General features: G+C 47.9%; 1 protein-coding gene and 1 pseudogene across 4 annotated transcripts in view; both read left to right on the top strand.

The window, feature by feature from the left end:
• WWC1 (WW and C2 domain containing 1) overlaps positions 1-14,136 on the top strand; it is a 148,139-nt gene that overhangs the window by 14,627 nt on the left and 119,376 nt on the right. The gene's annotated exons all lie outside the window — the stretch shown is intronic.
• LOC308615984 (mitochondrial import receptor subunit TOM7 homolog) lies at positions 3,027-13,451 on the top strand (annotated as a pseudogene). Its single transcript has one exon. The product of its transcript is annotated as a mitochondrial import receptor subunit TOM7 homolog (transcript).

Below are 14,136 nucleotides of genomic sequence, written 5' to 3'. Positions count from 1 at the left end.
AACCACATGCATCTGAACTTCCTACTCAAATGCAGATTCCAAGGCCTGGCTCTGGTCAACATAATCAGAATTTCTGGATTATGTGAAACCCAGACTCCTTTGTAAAAAGAACCACTGAATGATTCTGATACCATCCTAGGTTTGAGAAGTACTGATCAAGGAATAGACTTGTTTCAAAGTGCAAATCATTCTAGAGCCTCGACCAGGACTAGAATCCCTTCAGCCTCTTCCACAACCTGGCCTACTTATTTATTGGTCCTCACCTCAAAAACATCTCTTCCTTTCTTCAGGCATCCATGGGTTTCTAGAGTGTGCTCAGGTGCTCTCTCCCCAAGAGTAAGCCTTCAGTCCTACCCATGCCCCTTTCTCTGAGGGACACAGAGGGGTTCCATACCCACCACCCCACACCCCCCCCCATTCCCACCTTACCCTCCATCCTCCTCCTCCTGCCCCCGTTCTCTGAGCAAAGTTCCAGGAGTGTCACCAGGAGACCTGCGATGGCATCTTCCTTGACCTCCCTGTAGTGTCTAACCATATTGCCAGCTCTCCTCCTTTCCCGGCGGTCATTCTTATCCAGGAGAGTAAGGCATTGTGCAGTCTCCTCCCTAGTGGTGGCCTGTGTCACCAGGCCTTCGACCACCTGCTCTGCAGTGAAACCTCAGGGGCTTATTTCCAGTTTCCGGCTGGACATCACTTCTCTGTCCAGGCGAGCACTGCAAACTACCACAAATCTAAAACTGAATCCAGTCTGGGTCTCAAACCAACAGCTTTGCCCATCTGTGTACGTTGACGCCCCGCCTCCCTCACCGGCCACGTGGGGTACCACTTGCTCCACGAGGCCTTCCCTCATCTGTCATCTCCCGCGCCGCTCTGGCTGGAGGGTATCTACTTTAAGCCAGGCCTGTTCTGGTCAAAAGCAACAGAGGCCCACATGACATGGCTCTAGAAAAGAGAGGCTGCTATGAGGTTAGAGATTTCACAGGAATCTAAGGATGGGCATAGCGGCCCCCACTGCCGGGATGGCGGGAGCTGCAGCTGGAGGCCGTGAAGAACAGCGTTCTCCACGTACGTCCCCTCTGTTCCCTCCTGTCGGCCCGCTCATGTCATGGTTTCTGCTACCTCTGAAGCCTACAGACAGACTACAACAAATCTAAAATTTGTTCATACATTCGTAAACCATGTTATGAATTAGCTCTGCCTTGAACTTGCTATGTGACCCTGGGCAAGCTACTTAATCTCTGTGAGCCTCAGTTTCCTCACTCTATACAAATAAGATGACGAGTAATAATAGCCAAGATTTTATTGGGTGCCAAGCCCCGCTCTAAGTGTTTTATATTTATTAGCTCAATTAACTGTCACACTAACTTTCTGAGGGAGGTACTGTTACTATCCTCATTCATAGCTGAGGAGGTGGAGGCACAGAGAGGCTAAGTAATTTGCCCAAGGTCACACAGCTAGAAAGTGGCAAAGCCAAGATTCAGACTCAGGCTCTCTGGCTCCAGAGCTCACGCTATCAGACCGCCATTCACTTTTAGGGGTTATTGTGAGAATTATAGCGTGGATTCTCTTATTTAGGACACAGAGCCGAGAGCAATATTCAGAATAAGTACTTAAGAATGCTAACAGTCATGACATCATCACATTAGTTTGCAGGTGACCCATATGACCTTCACAGCCCCAGCCGACCTCGTAACTCTTCGCCTCAGCAGCCACAGGTAACCCGGTGTCCCCAGTTCAACTTCTTGTGAGAGATGCTGATTTGGAAAGATGACAGAGCTGGCCTTGAACTGGATTCACCTGGTACAAGAAATCACAACAGGGCTCAGGGGTCATACCAAGCACGGCAGCTCTCCACTCAGGAGAGGCCGTGGGCAGCCGGCATCCCTAGGTCGTTCTTTCTCAGAACTTCCAGAGTCAACTGTTCTGAATGTCTGGCAGTTAGGGGACCTGGTGGTTACTCTCGCTGAACACATGCTCGATTCTGAGCCCTGCTTTTGGCCTCATCCCCTGTGGCAAGCTCCCATTCATTTCCGTGACCCTGACTCTGGCTGCTGGAAGTGGGGCCTGTGGACCAGCAAGCACATCAGCATCGCCTGGGAGCTTGTTAGAAATGCAGAATCTCAGGCTCCACCTCAGACCCACTGAATCAGAAAGTGCATTTTAACAAGATCCCCAGTGGTCCTTGCAGGTTAATGTTTGAGTAGCCCTGGCCAGTCAACACTACTTATGTCTGCGTAGCGCTGTTTTGTTTTTTTGTTCTGTAGCTGACTGTGCTTCTAACTAGCTCCGATATAGATATGAGATAATATCAGTAAGCCGTGGATTCTTACAACCAGGTATAAACACTGCCGAGGGGAGGGAGCTTCTCAGCCTGTTCCCACAGCCCCACATGGAATAAGGGATTGAAGCCGGATCGGGGATGGGAGTGGAGGAGGGCTCAGTTGAAAGGTGGGAGTCACACCTGCTGAGAAAAGACAGGGTCCTGAGCCTGCAGCTTGCCCACTAGTGGGGTCAGATGCCAGAGGTCAGAGTGGATGCAGGCCGTGTAGAAGTCCACCACGGTGGCAGGACGTGGTCTCCGGGGTGCACAGGGCAGTCAGAAGATGGGAACCCTTGGTGGCAGGGGCAGTGTCTCTCAACTGCAACACAGAATGAGGAGGTGGCCCGCGGGCACCTGGCAGAGATCACAGAGGCAGGATTCCAGCCCTTAGAGAACAGTGGCAAGAGCAAGACAAGGAGGTCTGGGGTCCCCAGTAAGCTTCCCAGGCAGAGGCTTGAGCCAACAAAATAAATGGCAGGCTCCCTGGAACTAGCTTTGAACAGGGCAGACGTACCGCCATGAGGGGACTAGCAGAAACAGTGCCTGTGGCCAAGGCTGGGACCGGCTGAGCCAGGACCCCCATGCGCAGCCCTGGACCCAGCCAGGGGCAGCCTGAGTGGGGTGGCACTGGGGCAGGAGAGGGCAGGCTCCTGGTGGGGGACCGGGGGCGGGAGGGGCAGGCAGCCAGCTGCAGGCTGGAGGGAAAGTCTGTATGAGGCCCTGTGGACCTCCTTGCCTTCCTAGCATGAGGGCGGTGGGGAGGTGTGGCTGCATGCCAGAGGGCTTTCCCATCACTGCTCCCTGGCCCGGGTTCACCTGTGAACAGCGTTCCGGCATAAGCGTGGACCTTGCCCTGACACATTCCCGAGATAACACCTACCGTCATCCTGCCCGACTGTGTGAGCAAGGCTCCCGACAGCCTCCCTGCATTCATTTCCAGTTTGCTGGATGTTGTATGTGTGTCTATGTAAAATGACTGAAGAACGAGTCATTAGTGAGCCGTCCAAAGTCCCTTTGGGAACATTCCAGGAAAATCAGTATCCCATCAAAGCCACAAATGGCTTTTTTCTTTCCCCCAGTCCTTCCAAGCAGGGTTTCTCAGAGTGTGATCCGCCGACCTCCTGCCTTACTCCCCCATGGAGCTTGTAAAACACAGATTCCTGGGGCCCTACCTGAAAACGACTGAATCAGAATCTCAGTGGGGCTTCCCAGAATCTGCATTTTTAACCTGCCACCCAGCCGATTCTAATACACCTTGAAACTTAAAAACCTCTCCTCCCCCTACCCACCAGGCACTTTCTTTCCTTTGCATAAACCGGATCCTTGCCCTGCCTGCTGGTACTCCCTCCCTGTGCTGCTACACCCACTTAAACGGCCACCTCTTCCCAGGAGCCTGCCTAGCTGTCTTCGTCCCAGCTCATGTAGGGGGCCCGCTGTGCACCCTGCTAACACGGCTCTGCCACATCGTCGTCATTTTTTTCCTGTCTGTGTTCTCCACTGAATGGTAACGCATCCTGCCGAGCCTCCCCAGGCCCAGCACAAAGTTTTGCGCCTAGTTAGAACTAATAGATGAATATGAGCAAAGGCAGCTGAGAGGTAACAGTGAGGCCTCAGAGTAGAGGGTGAAAAGTAGATGCTTCCCAGTAGGAAGCTGCCGCCTTCCAATTCTTCTCTCGGTCATTCTGAACTCCTAGGTCAAGTTTTGGAGCCAGAGGGCAAGTATTGGACCCAAGGAGAGCCCAGGGCTCTGGCTGGCCTGGGGCACAGCCCACCTGTTTGGGGCTGAGGCGTCCCCAGTGGAAGCCTAGCTCTCTATCTACATTTTGGAAGAACTCCAGCGGAAGAAAAAGGCTCAAGGATGGTTTGCCAGCCCCAAGCCTGACGCCAAACTCAGGGCCTCTAGAATGTTCAACACCCCCCTCCCCTTGTCAAGGCAGGAGGAGTCAAAGAATAGAGCTGTCGGACCATGAAACTCCCCAGAGTCCTTTCCCCCAGCGTTTCTCAGAGACTGCTGCTACTGCTTTCTGGGTGAGGCTCCGAATTGCCATTTGCCAAACTGGTAAACGTTGACCCAGCAGAAATCAGGCAAAAATAGGAGAAGCCCCAGACAGGCTGCCTTAATCGTGTTGGTGAAGGGAGAGCCAGGTGCCTGTGAGCTGAAGAATGCTTCCCATCACCTCGCTCTGAAAAACAAAGTGTATTTCCTTAATCTTAACAACTTGAGCACCCCGAAACCTGCTTTACCAGTCCAGGGTGCCTCCTCTGATCTTGCTTGCTTATCTGTGTATACGTGGGGTCGTGGGACGAGGTGACTTTGGAAAGGCCTGGCCTGCTGAGACTCTAGGGTCAGCCCAGACTGCTGTGACCACCAGGGACCTTAGCCCGGGTGACAGGCTGACCTCTTAACATGTGAAGTCAGAGTCAGGGCACCCGCTCTCAGTCCGAAGTAGGGTCGGAACCTTCCTGGGTTCTTTGAAGAGAAAGAGGGTTGGCTGAATTATAGGTGGCAGGGCAGAGCAGCTGAGGGCTCCGTGCACAGTAGGCCCTCGGCAAATAAATGCTTCTCACATTGAGCTGGTGAGAAGGGAGCAGCCAGTGTTAAATGTGGGCTCTGTCAGAACCCTTCAGACATTTGCTGAAATTCCATGAGGGCGTCAGGGATTATAAGGTTTTAAGGTCATTACTGAGTTTCTTTCGTGATTTTTTCATAAGGATGTCATTTCTGAATCCATTCTCTTTCTCTTCTCATCACCCCAAATTACCCTTCCTCCTTCCCTTCCAGGAGGAAGACAGTACAATGTTATCATTTGGTCAAAATTTCACATTCAGAAAATGGTAACGTTCAAAAATCTTGTTCAATGCTGCAGCACCCCCTCCCCCAAGCTGTAGGTTGTGACAGCTGTCATTTACTGAGGAATTTTACATGCATTTACCGTTTCGCTTGTGCCTTCCAGAGGAGGCAGCTGAGGCCCAGAGAGGCTAGAGAATTTATCAAGGTCACACAGCAAGTTGGCGAGTGGCTTGGATTTTACTGCAGGCTCTGTGACTCCACGGCCCCGGGTGCTTGTCAGTGCCGCTTCGTTGTCTCCTGGAGGTCATTGGTGCTTGTTGATATAACATCGCTAACCATTTCTCCACCATTTCTCAGAGCGTTTTGTCCACGTGTCCTGATTAGAGAATTAGTTAAGCTCTCGAGCTCTCCAGGGAGCCATGGCTGGAATCCTGCTTCCTTCCTAGAATCCGCAGGCAGCCAGATCCCACAGACCCTGCTCTGTCGGGTGGTGAGGACGAGAGATGTGGCCCCATGGTTGGGGGACCGGCAGGCAGGTTGTGATGACCCACAGGGCACGTGTTCCCTGTCAGTTCCCAGGCACTGAACACAGGCACCCCCCCCCCAACTCCCCGCCCAGGACCTCCTCTCCTATTTCCCTCTTTGCCTCCTGCCCTCCTAGGATCGACAGCTATTTGGAAAGGTGAGCACAGAAGCCTTTTCAGAAAGAGTCCTATTCTCCCGTCTTCCTGGTACCCTCGCTCACTGGAGAGAGAGAAGCAGGATTGTGTGGGGAGGGAGAGGCAAGTGTACGGGAACAGTTTAGATCTAATTGTTCATGATCCAGAATGTCTTCGTTTGCATTCAGGGATGCCGCCCGCCTTTGTGAGGGGCCACACCAAGTTGAATGATGTGTTATCAGTGCAATGCAATAGCCCGATGACGTCATGAAAATCCAGGCTTTGGGAGAACATGTTCACAGGCAAGAATGCAGCGATGAAAAGATGGAAGGGCCTGGTTACGCTGCATAATCCAGCTTTTAGTGTATAACCCCTGGGTTTATTGGCCCCTTGTTCCTGTTCTCTTTGACAAAGAATGATTTTTTTTTTTAACTTTCTGATTAGCAAACAGTAGTTTAAGCCTGCTAATCACCTCTTTAGCTTGGCATGTGGACCCAGGAAAGACCACAGCACTTAATGTGTTCTGTCAGATGCAGAAGTTCAGAGATGTAGTCAGCCCCAATTTTTAAAATAATTAGACTCTTATTCAGGATAATGCCTACTGTATTTTTATATATATATATATATTTTTTTAAATTTATTATTTATTTATTTTTGGCTGTGTTGGGTCTTCGTTGCTACGTGTGGGCTTTCTCTAGCTGTGGCGAGTGGGGGCTACATTGCGGTGCGCGGGCTTCTCATTGCAGTGGCTTCTCTTGTTGCAGAGCACGGGCTCTAGGTGCATGGGCTTCAGTAGTTGTGGCTTGCGGGCTCTAGAGCACAGGCTCAGTAGTTGTGGCGTGCGGGCTCAGTAGTTGTGGCGCAGGGCTTAGGTGCTCTGTAGCATGTGGGATCTTCCCAGACCAGGGCTCGAACCTGTGTCCCCTGCATTGGCAGGCGGATTCTTATCTACTGTGCCACCAGGGAAGCCCCTAGTGTAATTATAATAATAAACATTCTGAGGTTTATTACATAGATAGTTGTTTTAGTTTACTTTTAAAAAAATTTGTTCTTAATTGGGTAAAATATACATAATATACAAGGTATCATTTTAACCTTTTTTTTTTTTTTGCGGTACGCGGGTCTCTCACTGTTGTGGCCTCTCCTGTTGCGGAGCACAGGCTCCGGACATGCAGGCTCAGTGGCCATGGCTCACAGGCCCAGCCGCTCCGTGACATGTGGGAACCTCCTGGACCGGGGCACGAACCCGTGTCCCCTGCATCGGCAGGAGGACTCTCAACCACTGCACCACCAGGGAGGCCCTCATTTTAACCAGTTTTAAGTGTACAGTTCAGAGGCATTAAGTACATTCCCATTGCTGTGCAGCCATCCCCACCATCCGTCCCCAGAACTCTTTTCATCTTGCAGAATGTAAACTCTATCCGGGTTAAATACTCACTCCCCATTCCCTCTCCCCCAGCTCCGGGCAACCACCACTCTACTTTCTTCCTGTACGAATTTCACTGTTCTAGGTACCACATATGAGTGGAGTCATACAGGATTGTCCTTTTGTGACCAGCTTATTTTACTCAGCATAATGTCCTCCAGGTCCATCCACTCTGCAGCATGTGTCAGGATTTCCTTCCTTTTTCAGGCTGAGTACTATTCTATTGTATGTTTATACCATGTTTTGTTTATCCATTCATTTATTCACGGACACACTTTCACCTTTTGATTATCATGAATAATGCCACTGTAAACATGGGTGTAAAACTATCTGTTCATGCCCCTGCCTTTACATCCTTTGTGTATGCACCCAGAAGTGGAATTGCTGGATCATATGGTAGTTCTATTTTTAATTCTCTGAGGGACTGCTACGCCATTTTCCACACTGGCGGCACCGTTTGCCATTCCCACCAGCAGTGCACAAGGGTTCCAATGTCTCCACACCTTCACCAATACACTTAGTATTGTCTGTTTTTGTTTTTTTTTCATAGTAGCCATCCTAATGGGTATGACATGGTATCTCGTGGTTTTGATTTGCACTTCCCTGATGATTAGTGATGTTGAGCATCTACACAGATACTTTTAAAAAAACGAACTTCTCCTGTCATTTCAAAGCTAAAGGCAGTAAAATGTAAGGTTCAAGGCACTGAATCTGAGAAGCTGTGCTGCCTGGGTTTAGTGCTGGCTCCACTGCTTGCTGACTGTAGCTGTGGGTCAGTTGCAAGATCTCTCTGTGCTTCAACTTCTCACCTGTAAAATGGGGTAATAAGTAAACTGCCTCATAGGGCTACTGGGAGGATTCAATGATCTAATACAGATAAATCTCATGCAAAGTGTGAGACTTGCTATGTGCGTTTGATGAGTGCTGGGCTTCATTACTCTCAGAGTAGAATCTGCTGCCTTCCGTCCTCCAGGGACGGTTTTCCTCTCTGCCTAGTCTTTTCCAAGTGGGGTAACAGCCTGGGGAATTTGAGGTAAGATGGTGGCTTGAACCCAGTAGGTTTTCACACCCCCAGGTTGGGCATGTCAGGAGGAAAAAGAGCAGTGGCACTCTTGAAGCCCGTGCGCCTGGAGCCCGTGCTCCGCAACAAGCGAAGCCACCGCGATGAGAAGCCCGCGCACCGCAACGAAGAGTAGCCCCCACTCGCCACAACTAGAGAAAGCCCATGTGCAGCAACAAAGACCCAACACAGCCATAAATAAATAAATAAATAAATTTATTAAAAAAGAAAGAAAAACTGAGCAGTGGCAGCCTCTGAAATCCATCCTGAAACTCGGTAGCATCTGGTTTCGAGAGTGAGTTTGTATAGAGCTGGCGGCCAGGAAATGGGACTGGGAATCTAGTGCAAAGGTAGTTTCTCTGGTTCCTTCAACCAATAACTATTAGAGCAAATAACCATCTGGATGCGGAATGGCTCCTAATTGCCTTGGAGTAAGGCAGTTAGCTAAGGGTTTGTGTTGCTGCATGTGTCACCATGGGACTTTGCATCCCGACAGCCTGGAGAACCGTCCTCAGGCCTATATCCTCTGCATCTCAGCATTTGGGCCTCCCTGTTGTGCCCCATCTGTAGGTCATTAGCCTCCTGTGAGAGAGATTAGGGTTCCCCTGCCCCTAATTCCAGGGGAAATTCCAGGAGTGTCAGAAGGACCCTGGGTCCTTCCCAGGGCAAATCTCTGACTTGGTCACTCTGCCCAAGGGAAGGAGTCATGGGAAAGTTAATCCTCATCTCTGATCCTTCTCTAAAGCCTAACCCAGTTTCCTTAGCAAACATACTGAAGGAAGCGGTGGCGGGGCGGGGAGGGAGGTTTCCCCCTCGCCTGCCTTTACATGGTTAACTCCTTCTTAAGGCCCAGCTTTTTTTTTTTTTTTTTTTTTTTTTTTTTTTTCGGTACGCAGGCCTCTCACTGTTGTGGCCTCTCCCGTTGCGGAGCACAGGCTCCGGACGCGCAGGCTCAGCGGCCACGGCTCACGGGCCCAGCTGCTCCGCGGCATGTGGGATCTTCCTGGACCGGGGCACGAACCCATGTCCCCTGCATCGGCAGGCGGACTCTCAACCACTGCGCCACCAGGGAAGCCCTGAGGGCCCAGCTTTTAACATCAGTTCCTCAAGGGATCATCGCCCTGCTCCCCAAATGGGGCCAGGGGCAGTGTTTATATTCCCTCACAGAGCAATAGTCTTTCTCTTTAAATCAGTTGTTCAATGGTTATTAGTTAAGACCTCATGTTTTCTTCTGTTTAATGTCAGCCGAGGACTCTTCTAGACTAGCCATTCTCAAAGTGTGTTCCCTGGAGGCCCCTGAGATTCCCTCAGAAGGTCTGCAAACTCAAACTTCATAATAATACTAAGATATTATCTGCCTTTTTAACTTTCTACCTATCATGAGAGGACTGTGGAGTTTCCCAGAGGCTACGTGACATGCAGTTTTGCAACAGACTGATGCAAAAGCAGCTCTTAGGACTCAGCGGTCTTCTTTTAAGCCATTCATTAAAGACATTTGCAAAAATGTGAAATAATGCCACTCTTCTCACTAATTTGTGGGGGAGGGCTTGGAAAATATAATTAATTATAAGGATGTGATTTATGTTAACATGTGATTGGTTTATTATTTTATTTTCAAAGGAATTAATAAATATTTTTAAATTTTCTGTTTTCATTTCTAATATGATAAATGTTGATCAACAAAACCCACATGTGGACTTCCCTGGTGGCACAGTGGTTAAGAATCCACCTGCCAATGCAGGGGACACAGGTTCGATCCCTGGGCTGGGAAGATCCCACATGCCGTGGAGCAACAAAGCCCGTGAGCCACAATTACAGAAGCATGCACACTCTAGGGCCCACGTGCCACAACTAGAGAAAGCCTGCGTGCAGCAATGAAGACCCAGTGCAGCCAAAAAAAAAAAACCAAAAACCACCCACATGAGCAACAACTCTTGGGGTCCTCAGGTTTTAAGAGTGTGAAGGTGTCCCAAGACCAAAAATTTGAGTGAGGATTGCTGCCCTAAATAGGGATCAGGAACTTTTTTCTGTAAAGGACTAGTGGACCATACCCTCTCTGTCTTAACTATTTAACTCTATAGCATGAAAGCAGCCATAGATAATATGTATACAAATAGGCATGGCTTTGTCCCAATGAAACAAGCAGTAAGTGAGTTTGGCCTATGGACCATAATTTACCATCTCCTGCTCGAGGTTCTAAGCTGTAAAATGCCAGGAACCACATCTAACCGATAAATTGCTTTATCCCCAACACCTAGCACAGGACCTGCTACTTAGTAGATGCTTAGGAATTATAACAGAAATAGTGTTTAGCGGCTGGTTGTCCAAGTCAAAAATAACAATGGCTTAACTTCAAGGTATAACTTCTTTAGCACATTAAAAAAAAAAAAATCAAGAGTCAGGCCAGTTAGGGCCAGGGTGATGGCTCAAGGGACCCAGGTTCCTTGTGCTTTTCTGGTCCACCATTCTTAGCACGTGACTTCCATCATTAAACTCACCTCATGGCTCAACCAACCTTAAAGAACCTCAGGAGAATTAAGCTGATCTGCCAATAATGAACTGCCCATCAGAACAAAACTTAACATTCTTTAAAGAAGGAACATGAAATCCAGATTCTTGACAGCTTAGTGTTCAGAGTATCTCGCATACGATAGAAAAGGTACTAGACTTAGGAAGAAATACAGTAGAAACAGACCCAAGGATGGCAGAGATGTTGGAATTAGCGGAAAATGAACTAATGTTTATTATAGATATGTTTAAGGATTTTTAAGGAAAAGAAATCAGTAGGGAAATGGAACCAAATAAAAATTCTAGATGAAAACAACAGTATCTGAAATGAAAACTTCCCTAGATGGCTCTAACAGTAGTTCCGATGCTGCAGGAAGAAAGATCATTGAACGCGAAGTCAGAGCAGTAGAAACTATCCAAACTGAAGCACAGAAAGAGAAAAAAAAGTTGGAAAAATATGGTCCGAAGCTCAGTGATCTGTGGGATGTTGTTAGTCAATCTAACAAATGTATATTTGGATTCCCAAAAGGAAAGGAGAGAGAGAGAGAGTGAGAAAGAAAATATATTTGAAGAGGTAATGGCTGAAAAGTTCCAAAGTTGGTGAAAAATATTGACCCACAGATCCAAGAAGCTTAACAAACCCTAAGCACGATAATCATGTGGAAAATCACACGTAAATACATCATAGTCACCTTGCTAAAAACTAAAGGGAAAGAGGAAAATCTTAAAATCTCCCAGAGGATAAAGACATGCTGCATGTAGAACAATAAGAACCATTGCTAACTTATCAGAAACGATGCAAGCCAAAAAATAATTGAATAATATCTCTAAGGTGCTGAAAGGCAGATAAAACAGTCTGCAATTCTATATCAACAAAAGTATCCTTAAAAAATGAGGGTAAAATCAAAAGCTTTAGTTTCAGTTATAAAGCCTGAGAGAAATGCTCACCAGCAGACTTACACAATAAGAAATGTCAAAAGAAATTCTTTGGGGGGAAAAAAAATGCTATCAGATGGAAATGTGGATCTACATGAGAAATGAAGAGCACCAGAAATATAAAAGACTTAAATTTTTTTCTTAATTTCTTTAAAAGATAATTGACTGTATAAAGCAAACATGATGATAGTGTTATTTTTATTGAAATTTTTTGAAAGGAGGAAAAGAGAATCAAGAAACAGATGAGACAAACAGAAAACAACTAGTAAATTAGTAGACTTCAATCTAGCTACATTAATAATTCATTAAAAATAAACAGACTAGGGCTTCCCTGGTGGCGCAGTGGTTGAGAGTCTGCCTGCCGACGCAGGGGACGCGGGTTCGTGCCCCGGTCCGGGAGGATCCCACATGCCGCGGGGCGGCTGGGCCCGTGAGCCATGGCCGCTGAGCCTGCGCGTCCGGAGCCTGTGCTCCGCAACGGGAGAGGCCACAGCAGTGAGAGGCCCGCGTACGGCAAAAAAAAAAAAAAAAGTAAACAGACTAAACACGCCAATTAAAAGGCAGATATTGTCAGCTTGGGGGGAAAAAACAAAACTCCAGTGTACAGGCTGCCTACAGTAGATTCACTTTGATGTGAATACACAGGTAGGTTAAAGGTAAAAGGAGGGGGGTCTTAAGTGTGTCACCTGGGCCATCGCCATGGTAAAGCTGAGCAAAGAGGCCAAGCAGAGGCTGCAGCAGCTTTTCTAGGGAGGCCAGTTTGCCATCTGCTGGGGCTTTATTCCTCTCGTGATTTACCTGGGATTGAAGAGGGTTGCAGATCCTGGAATGACTGAACCAACTGTTTTGAGCTTACTCTGGGGATAAAGGACTCTTTGCTCATCTGGTTTTGGAAGCAGTCAATGCAGAGGAACAACATGGAAGGTGTGCACTCTGGCTGGGATAAGAGATGGGACATCGTTTAGATGTTCACCAGTTGGATGACACAGGCTCTTCTCAGATGTGTCTGTGGCAGAGTGGAACCTCTACTGACTTATTTACGGTAGACCGTACTAAAATAAATGTTTTTAACAATATTTAAAAAAAAAAAGTCAAAAGATGGGAAAGGCATAGCATACAGATACTAATCAAAAGAAAACTGGAATGGCTGTAATGACCACACATAGAGTATACCCAAAACAGGAGAACTCGCAGATACAGAGAGCGTTTATAATAATTGGCCAATTCATCAAAAAACCCATAGTAACCCTAAATGTGTTATTACTCAATGTAATAGTTGAGTTCAAAATACATGAATAAGGAAGTGACTGGATCCACTCTTTGCAAGGGGAAGGGCTGATGGAGACATTCCTCATTCCTGGCCCGTCTGCCCTGAGTCAGTGAGGAGGATAGCAGTACGGGCAGAAGCAAGCTGACTCCGTAGCCTTGTTCTGTGTTCCGCATTTGTGTCCATCCTTCCTGTGCCTCTGAGAAGGCAGGCCCTGGGCTGTCCCACAGGGGCCCTTGCAGAGAGTTCCCACAGGCTGCTCCACCTCCTCTTGCCCTAAAGGGTTTTCTGGAACCTGCCAACCTCACGTGGGATGCCAGCCAGCCAGGACTAGGGCCCGTGCCCCTGAGGTTGGAGAGGACTGGGGTCCTAGAGTGATGGATGGGGTCAGAGTTGGTCCTGGGGAACTGCAGGTGTCCCAGGACACAGGATAAGGTGGCAGCGTCTACTACCTTCAGGCTGGCTCCTGCCGTTCAGATACTGAAAGGGGCTGAGTCAGCCCCAGGTGGGGCAGGGGAAGGGGGTTAGGGGAATTTTTAAGCAGTAATGAAATGTTGCCTGGAAGGGGAAAAGGAGGTGGTTTCCAGATAGGGTGTGCCTGGATGACAAAGAATTGCATTACTTTCCGTCCCATTTGCTGACAGTCCAGCAATGATTTCTTTCCCCTTCCCTTCCCTTCCCTTCCATCTCCTTTCCCTCTCCTTTCCCTTTCCTTTCTTTCTCCCTTTCAAACTGTTAAAAAAATTGTGGCAAAATACACATAATATAAAATTTACAATCTTAAGCACCTTTCAGTGTACAGTTCAGTGGCATTGAATACCTTCACGTTGTCATGCAACCATCACCACCTTACCGTCCATCTCCAGAATTCTCTCCATCTTGCAAAACTGACTCTGTACTCATTGAAGAACTACCTCCTTATTCTAGCCCCTGGCAACCACCATTCGACTTTCTGTCTGTATGAATTTGACTACACTGTGTATTCCATGTAAGTGGAATCATGCGGTATTTGTGTTTTGGGGACTGGCTGATTCACTCAGCATAATGTCCTCCAGGTCCATCCACGCTATAGCATGTGTTAGAATTTCCTTTTTTAAGGCTGAGTAATATTCCATTGTATGTACACACCACATGTTTCTTTCTTTTTTTTTTTTTTTTTTGGTCTGTGT

Source organism: Mesoplodon bidens (genome assembly GCF_964165515.1).
Source record: "Mesoplodon bidens genome assembly, chromosome: 4".
Taxonomy (NCBI): Eukaryota; Metazoa; Chordata; class Mammalia; order Artiodactyla; family Ziphiidae; genus Mesoplodon; species Mesoplodon bidens.
The sequence above is the reverse complement of the archived record's forward strand: the minus strand, read 5'-3'. Positions and strand labels throughout refer to the sequence as shown.